Here is a 9,459-nt window from a genome sequence, read left to right as displayed (position 1 = left end):
TGATAGTTCTTCTCTGATGGCAGCTGGTAGAACAGTGGTTAAAGCTCTAGTCCTGGAATCAGGAAGACTTGAGTTCAAATTTGGCCTCAGACACTTACAGCAATGTGGTCATGGACGAGTTACTTAATTTTTGTTTGCCTCAGCTTCCTCAACTATAAAATGGGGACAGTAATAGCATTTCCCTTGCAAGATGGTTGTGAGGATCAAATGAGATAATATATGTAAAAAGCACTCAGCCCAATGCCTGGCACACAATAAGTGCTGTATAAATGCTTATTCCCTCTACTCCCAAATAACATATTTTTAAAAAGACAATCCTTGTAACAGATCAAGCAAACAAATCCACACATTTGCCATGTCCCAAAATGTAAAACATAGGAATTTATAAAAAGGAATATTAAAAATACCTTTCTACTCAGCATTCTACCTCCTTAACACTGACTTTGTACTTTTTGTACCCTTAACCCGGTGCCCTGTGCTTTCCCTTAGGAACTTCCCACATTCCTTCCTTAAAAGCAAATATACATCCTCTTAATCTTTCATGTTGTCTCAGACCCTTAAATCTAGTCAGACTTCCAACTGTAGCTTCCTGTGAGCCTTCTGCAAAGATTTCCCTTAGCAACCATTTATTAAACATCTCTGTGCTTGGTAATGGAGAAAAATTAGCAAGAAAGATGATTTCTGCCCTGATGGAGTTTAGTGTCTAGTAAGAGAATATGATTGCCATGCAGATATAATTCAAAATAGAACAAGATTTGGGAATGGGACAATGCATTTCAAGGCCTAAGGAAGAAGGTCTTACTCAACTAGAAATCAGGGAAACCTTCCCATAGAAAAGGGCATTTGAGATAGCTCTTGAAAAAAGAATAGGAATTAGCCAAGTGGAGAGTGAAGGAGAGGATTTCAGAGATAGGGAACAAGATAAGCAAAGACAGGGAAAAGCAGATGGGAATTACTAGTAGCAAGGCATAATATCACCAGATTGTGAGGAAGTTTGAGTGGCAGCAGTAAGCTTTATGTTCAGTAGATGATAGAGAGTATTCTAGTTGTTGAAACCGCCCTGGGAATCAAAGGCAGTTTTGCAGAATGAAATCAGACTGGTGCCAAACCACAGGTCTGTTTGGCACATTTTATTTTAACTCACGGAGGCTATATTGTTTAACTTGGTATACCTAAGGGTGGAGCAGAGAGGAGACTGAGTTAACAAGGGAAGGATATGAGGGCAGCACCTCCCAACTAGGGCAGACAGCTGATACCTAAAGCAACATCTCCCAAAATGGGGGCTAGCAACTGACATCTCCAAAGTGGAATAAAAAAGACTTGACCAGGAAAGGGGATTTGTAGCATGGAATATTCTAGGTTATCCATCAATTAGCATTTAGTAAGTGCCTCCTATAAACTAAGCACAGGAAGTACAGAGACAGAAACAGAATAATCCAGGGCCACTGAAGGACTTTATGTTCTATCGGAAGAAACAATATCTACAGAAATAAAAAACAGAAAATAAATCAGCACTTTGTATTCCCAGAATTTAGCACAGTGCCTTGGAAAGGGCACTTAAAAAATGTTGACTCCTTTCTAAGGCATTAGGAAAATCATTTAAAGGAAAGCCATTTAAACTCAACTTTAAAAGCAAACTAGGGAGTCTAAGAGGCAGGAAGTTCCTGAGTCAATGTATTGCATTGTATTCCAGTATGGTATATGTGGAATAGCAGGCCAATTTGGAATCTCAAGTACGTGAATAGGAGTAATGTGTAATAAGCCTGGAAAGAAGAAAGGGCTTTAAATACCAAATAGGAGTTTGTATTTGAACTGAGAGGCAATAAGGGAGCCACTCGCTTTTGAGCAGAGGAACACCATGGTCAAACTTGGCCTTTAGGAATATCAGTTGGACAGTTGTGTAGGAGATAGATTAGAGAAGGAAGAGATTTAAAGTAAGGAGACCAATTGGGAGGCTTTCATAGTGTAGGGTAGAGGTGATAAGCACCTGAATTAGAGTGGTTGTGCTATGAATGAAGAAAAGGTGAAAAATCAGAGAGGTCAAAGTAGGCAGGAGTTTCCAGCTAGGAAAGGGTACAGACGTCTTCAGAAAAATCACTAACTTTCTAGTTTACCATAGAAAGCACAAATTTTGAAAGCAGAATTATGTGGCAAGGTTTTTGTATAAGGATGATAAATTTGGTAATATTATGGAGACTTTTTTTTTCTTTTGGTCACTTACCTCTGCAGGATTTACAGGTCTTAGCATGTAGAATCTTTTGGTCAGAGGAGAAGGCCATTTTAGCCACTATATTTGCGTGACTCCAAATCAGTTTCCAGAATGGTTGTACTAATGCATAACTCCCAAAGCAGCGCACTAGTATGCCTATCTGTCCACAACCCTTCTAACATTGACTGTTCCTATCTTTTGTCATCTTTACCAATTTGCTGGGTGTGAAGTGAAGCTCAGGTTTGTTTTTGTTTTGCATTTTCCTCATTATGAGTGATTTGGAGTATTCTTTAATGTGGTTATTAATAGTTTATAATTCTTTTGAGAGTTATCTGTTCATTACTTTTCACTGCTTATTTTGATATTATATATTTCTGTTATCTATATTTCTACTACTTGTCTATATACCGTGTATACCAAACCATCATCAGAGATACCAGATACAAATGTTCTTTCCAGTCAATCTTTTCTTTCAATTCATGTAATGCAAAACTAACCTATTTTATCTGTTGTTATTGCCTCTATCCCTTGTTTATCTCCTTGTAGCTGTGAAAGATCTGTGATCTGCTTTTACAGTTTTTTTTATGTCATTGTTCTTCAATATTCAGGTCAAGTTATCCATTTTGAATTCATGGTGGAATATGTTATAAAACATTGTTCTAATCCTAATTTCTGCAAGACTACTTCCCAGTTTTTCTAAAAAAATTTTTTTTTAATAAAATAAGAAATTCTTTCCTAAGTCTTTTATATTTGGAAATTTGACAAACACAACATGATTAAGGTCTATTATTCCTATTTCCTCCTTATATAATAAGTTCCACTATTCCTAATTCCTCTTTGTGTATTCCATTCAACTGCTTGTCTATTTTTTAACCAATAGCAAATGGTTTTGATGAATGCTGCTTAATAATACAGTTTGAGGTCTGGAAGGGCTATTCTTTTGTTCCTTCATTTTTTTCATTATTTCCCTTTATATCCTAGATCAGCGGTGGCAAACCCAAGGCCTGCTACATCATAATTCCTGAGTAAAGCCAGAACATGATTAAAAGTTAATTAGGAAATGTTTAACAAAACAACAAAAAATACAGTACAATGTAGATATTGTTTATTTGCAGTTTTCTGAGTCAAGATGGAGCTCACAGGGGTGATTTTCTATTTGAGTTTGATACTAGCTCTCTGGTAGATTTATTCCTAAAAATTTTAGGCATTTTGTAGTTATTTTTACTGAGATTTCCTTTTCTATTATTATCTCTGAAATTTTTATTATTCGATATTTTAGATCTTTTTCAAAGAGTTTGGTATGTAATACATTGGTGATGCCATAAACTCTTCCTTTCCCTGTTTCTAATACTGCTGTAACAACCTTTTTTAGATGAACGCTCAGTTGCAGATTTCAGAAGGTCCATAAATTTTTGAGTATAATAACCCAAAAATATGTTCTATATTAGTTTTGGACCCTGTCATTGGAATGTTTTCTTCTCCATAAATCTTTATTTCTGGTAGCTTAATAAAGATGAACTTTATACTTATTCTTTGAAAGAAGTTCTCATGCCTTCAAATGTTTTGGTACTTAGGTTATCCTGTACTATTTCACATATAAACAGAAATGGGTCTCTATGTTCTTTGTAGGTGATACACATTTTTCTTTGGGAGTTGACATTTCGAATTTGGTTTCTTCTGGAGCTTTGATTACATTATAAGTCTGTTCATGAAAAGCTTGAATGAAACTTTTCATTTTCTTTGTCATCTGTTGGCACAATCCTTAATTCATCCATTAATTCATATTCTTGAAAAATCAGTTAGTCCCTTTCCTTCTTGAGCCAAGGAAACTGTCCCAGTTATTTACCACCACGATCAACTCAGAGCCACTGAATAGGATTCTTAGATCCTTTTGGAGTCAGATTGATTCCATTTACTACATTAGAGATATTAGAGACTCTTCATTCCTGTACTCTCATTGTTGCCACAGGCTCATTTCAATGAGGAATTCCACCAGGAGCAGATCTGAAGACCTTCATCCTCATCTCTGCTTTCTGGCTTCCTTCAAGTCCCAATTAAGATCATACTTTCTACAGAAAGCCTTTCCTGATCCCCCTTAATTCTGATGCCTTCCTTCTCTTGATTATTTCCAATTTATTCTGCATGTAGATTGTTTGTGCATAATTGTTTGGATGTCTCCCTGGTGAGCACCTCAGGATCAGGAACTGTCTTTTGCCTTTCTTTGGATTCACAGTGCTTCACATATAGTAGGCACTTAGTAAATGTTGACTGATTTGTGCAGTCCAGCAATCTGGCAAGAATTAGTCACCCTTGTGTCCAGGCCCTAAACATTTTCTGAAGGACACAGACATCCTGGGACTGTACTGAAACGTATAAATATTTTGTTATACTTTTATCAGATAGTCAGAACTTACATTTTGGCTTCTTGTATGTACAAGCTTGCTAGCTATGGCTAGCTTTAAGGGGATGAACTATATAGATTTACATATCACCTAGCCTGTTTCCCTCTTTAACCAAACTTTCAGGTCAACACTCTTCAGGATAATGAATCTGGATATAAGGCTTATAGTGACTTGGATATTTAGAGGAAAACAACAGAAAAAGAAGAGCATTGATTTTTTTTTTTTTATCGCATAGAAGAAATCAAAAGGAAGCACATATAGTGAGGAGATCTCTCAGTGTGATGAATAGACTTTATTTTGTTTTTAAAGCAAATGCTATGAAATAGAAATTAGGTTTATATTTAGAATCTTCTTTTAGTATTCTGCTGTGTGCACTGAAATTCTCCCCCATCTTCTTTATTTGGTGAGGTTTATAATTTGAAAAGAATTAAAATTACTCTAAATCTGGAAGCTTTAGAAGGTGTCCCGTGACATGCTCTTTTTAGTCTTAAAGAAAATAAAACATACTCAAGCCAACAACTATCTGCTACAAAAATTCAAGCAATTTTTTCCACCATTTCTACCTTTCCAGCATTGACTCTTTTTTCAGTATTTGATCTGCAGTTATTGGCTCATTGTTGTCTTTATATCATCTTCATTGTCACTGTAGACATCATCCTTGTTGGCATTCTCACTGTCATTTATTTTTTCTCTCATCTTCAGCTGCTCAGAAATGGGATCCTGAGCAAGGCTGACCAGAGGGGAAACAGAAAAATCAGGTTAATGGTCTCAGAGCTGAATTAGAAAAACAATGTTGTCAGTTCAATGCCCAGCCCCATCTCCTATCCTCGGGTCAAAGTTTTCTTTCTTCTTTACTCTCCTTTACCTTGATCCTTCCCCAAAGTTCTCTGTCAGACAGGCGATTTCCGTCATATACACGAGTTTGGGGATAGGCAACAGATATCAGAGAGCAAGGGATAATAGAGGCCATGGTGGGTAAAAGGCTAGAGTGGAGAAGAGGCATGGCAATGATGCTGGGGCAGGTAGGGAGTTCAGAGACTGGGACCCACCTCATTTTGTTTCTGAATTTCAGCATCAGCAGTATCCAACAAATGGTTATTGATATCCTCCTACACAAGAGGTGGAGAACAGCAGGTAAGGGGCAGGCAGGCTCAGTCAGTCCCATCCCAGCCATGCTGGAAAGACAACAAACCCCCAGGGTACATGAGGAAGCAGAGTAGGGTGAAGGAAGAGAGCAAGGTCATTGAACAGAATCCAGAAGCCTTTAATGTCAGTGAGGAGGCCTGAATAGTCCCTGGATGAAACTGGGGACAGTGTGACAGGGGTTCTGGCCCTGCAAGCGCCATTCTTGGTGTGCACAGCAAGCTCTGCCTGCTCTCAGCTCATAGGGAAGAGGCTGAGAAAACTACATCCAGGAAAGGCATGAGATTATAATGGAAGGGCCAGGTGAGATGCCATAACTGTGCTGAAGAGTTGAATTCAGCCTGGCAAGGAATGGACCTGCCTGAGAAGGGGGCAACTCATCCATTAGCTCTGCCACATTCAAAAGTAGAGGAGGTGGGTGAATAGTTGTAGCAGCTCTTTGAAGTCTGAGCTGAGTCTTCCTCCCTGTCTCCCACTAACAGATTGTGTATTTAGGGGAGAGTGTGTCCCCTAGGGTGAGCAGACAGGCTAGTCCTTCCATTCTTGTTATGTCTTCTCAGTAAATATCCTTTTGAAAAAGCTAATTAGTTTTAATTAGTTCAGTGATACTGGGATGCTAATCAATGATATAAGGAAGATATTACCCATAACTGGTGATTGTTACTGGTGAGAACACAAGAACAGGGGATCCATTCAGTGGCCTTGGAAAGACACATGCAACTGCTCAGAGGTTCTCCTAGAATCCTGAAGGGGATCAGTACCCTCATTTTGGGATCCTGACCAGCTGATGTGTAGATAGCTTGGGAGAGTAAGTCCAGAACCTCAGAAAAACAAGGTAGGACATGACAATACAGAAGAGGAAAGAACTGAGCTTGGAAATCTGAGCTTACCTCGTATTGAGAAGCGAGTTGATGAAGATTGTTCACAGTTGTTGAATCGTCATCCTGTTTGGAGAAAATTTCATTGATTCTTCCCTTCTCAGCTTCCTCACATCTTTCCTTTCAGAAGTCCCTCCCTCATCCCTACCTAATAACATGAAGGTACCAGCCAGAACACAGAATTCCTGCTCCTTCCTCTAATTCAATGGAATGGCTTAGGGAAAATCACTCCATTCAGAGTTTTAATTTTCCATCTATAAAGATGGAGATAATAATTATCACTGTTGTGAAGCACTAATGAGATCAGGAATGTGGAATTGCTCTGAAAAGTCTCATGCCATGCACAAAATAATAATATTATTGCTACTGCTGCTGCTGTAGTCATGCCAGGTAGCACCTTTACCCCAAATCCCAACCATCCCAATACCTCTAGGGAAGTCAAAGGAATCCAGATGTCTGACCATGGGCCCAGGGCTAGAAATTGAAACCTACCTGATTTGTCATATTTTTAACCATTTTTAGAAAATTGTCTATTTTCTGGTTCTGTGAAAAGAAAAGCAAGGCCAGCAGTTAGGGGTGGAGTGGGGTACAGGTAGATCCTGGAGCTCCTCTGCAGCAAACATCCAAACTCTCCCTACCCACCTGGGGAACTTGAGAGATAGTGGGAGAGGGAGAAATACGATCTTGCCTAGGCCCTGTAATATATCTGTTTTGTCACATTAGGTAAGTTTTCTTTGCCCTATTGTTCCTATTTCTCCAACTATAAATTGAGATGGTGGAAGGTGATGATGCCTCCTCCTCCCTCTAAATCAGGGATCCTGTGATGATCCCAGATGATCTCTAAGGTGTTCTCCACCTGTGAGGTGCCATGGTTATTTATTCTGATTTTCCCTTGATCAAGAAGTGAAGTTCTATAAGGGGATATGTTTGTTTGCCTTACAATTTCTTTCTTCAAATCATATGGTGAGATCTCATCTTCTTGAAGAGTCTGAGTATGCATCCTTTCCTAGTAAAATATAGTGAGGGTGACATAGCTTCCTTTTCCAGGAGGAGAAGTGAGGCTGGTGACTTGCACAGCCCTCCCTCACTCAGAACAAAGTCAACTACAAGTCATGTCATCATTTTTCTGATGTCATGATCTTCCTCAAAAACAAAGGACGAACACAAACTTGTGAGTAGACCGAGCTGCTTGAATGGGGACCCAGATAGCTGGGTAATTCAGGTCATCTTCTCCCTTCTGCCCCCCCGCCCCCCTTGTCCAAAGAAAGGTAAATTTGGGCGGCCAGAGGATGCCCAGTGAACTTGGAGTTTACTGGCTAGATTTCTTTCTATCTCTTTTTTCCTTCTTTCCTTCCTTTCTTTTTTCCTTTTTTCTTTCTTTCTTCCTTTCCCTCTCTCCATCTCTTTCCTCTTTCTTTCTCTCTCTCTCTCTTTCTTCCTTTCTCTCTTTCTCTCTTTCTTTCTTTCTTTCTTTCTCCAAACCTTAAACCCAGTGTACTTTGAAGCCCATAGATTGCACACCAATAGGTCCCTGTCCAAACTCCACTTAATGACTGTTTTCTGGACTTTCCTCTCTTAAGACTGATTATCAGTAGTAACTGTTGCTCTTTCCCTCCCAGTTTGATTTACTTATTTTTTTTCCCCTATGGCTCATTAAAAGGACCATTTCCTGATTACTTTTTAAAGAGACCTATTCACTGAATAGGTGTCACCTCACTCTAAGTGAGTACCTGAATAGGGCTTAGCCAAAAAAGGCCAAGGTCTCCCATTGCATCCTGGGCCATCTCTAGTCATCCTGATGAATATCTCAGGAGGAGAAAGTGAGGCTAGAGACTTTGCACAGCCCTCCTTCACTCAAAACAAAGTCAAGTACAAGTCATGTTATCATTTCTCTGATGCTAGTCTTCTTCAAAAACGAAGGATGAACACAGACAGATCACAACATATTCATATTTTTCTAGATCAACCAGCTCATCATTTCCTACATCACAGCAATATTCCAACCCAATCACATCTTATCTGAAAAATTTGTCTATGAAAGTTTTCCTCCAGTAGTCTGCATTCCTTCTACTCTTAGCTACATAGGTTTTGGGAGGTTTTTTTACACAAGAAAATTTAAATTTAAAATCATCAAAATCATCCATTTTACACTTCAACAATGCTCTCACCTTATGGTTTAAGGTCTGATGTTACTGATTAATTTTTTAAAAAACTTTCAAGAAGCAATATAAGTAACATCTCTGTAGAGCTTTACACTTCATAAAGTGCTTTCACAAAATTACAAATTCTCAACGATGGCAAGGAATTGGAGAGACCAACCCTTACCTGACAGAGAATGCCCTCTCCATCTTCCATGGTTTTAAGCATCCAGGCTGTTTCTCCGACTTTGTCCTCTTAACTTCTCACCTGCATTTATGAGTCAATGTGGTATAATAAGGAAGTAATGTGGTATAATAAAGAGGGTACTGGTATGGAGGTTAGAGAACCTGAGTTCTAGACCCTGTCCTGCTACATATTAGCTGTATGACCCTGAACAAGTCACTTTACCCCTCTGAATCTTATTTTTTTTTTTGTCATTAATTTGGGTTGGAATTTAATAATGTATGCCCTTTCTACCCACATTCCAGAGTTATTGGAAAGGAAGAGGAGTTTGCAAAACATATCCCAAGCCTATCCTGCCCCAACTTCAAATCTACCTTCCTACCAAAATAATTTTCCTAAAGTTTAGGTCTGACCATGTCATCTACCTATGCAATAAACTCCAGTGATGCCTCCAGGATCAAAGACATTCAGAGCCCTTCATAACACACCCCCCTCCTACCTTTCC

General features: G+C 38.9%; 1 long non-coding RNA gene across 1 annotated transcript; it reads right to left on the bottom strand.

Moving 5' to 3' along the window:
• Positions 1-4,884: 4,884 nt before the first annotated feature.
• LOC140520608 (uncharacterized) lies at positions 4,885-9,045 on the bottom strand. The gene is made up of 5 exons (XR_011972596.1): positions 8,958-9,045; positions 7,125-7,175; positions 6,645-6,698; positions 5,661-5,720; positions 4,885-5,341 (listed from the first exon to the last, which is right to left on the bottom strand). It is a non-coding gene; the product is annotated as an uncharacterized lncRNA (long non-coding RNA).
• Between the last annotated feature and the right edge of the window lie 414 nt (positions 9,046-9,459).

This window comes from Notamacropus eugenii, chromosome 1 (genome assembly GCF_028372415.1).
Source record: "Notamacropus eugenii isolate mMacEug1 chromosome 1, mMacEug1.pri_v2, whole genome shotgun sequence".
In the NCBI taxonomy this organism is placed as follows: domain Eukaryota; kingdom Metazoa; phylum Chordata; class Mammalia; order Diprotodontia; family Macropodidae; genus Notamacropus; species Notamacropus eugenii.
This window is presented reverse-complemented; position numbering and strand designations above follow the sequence as displayed.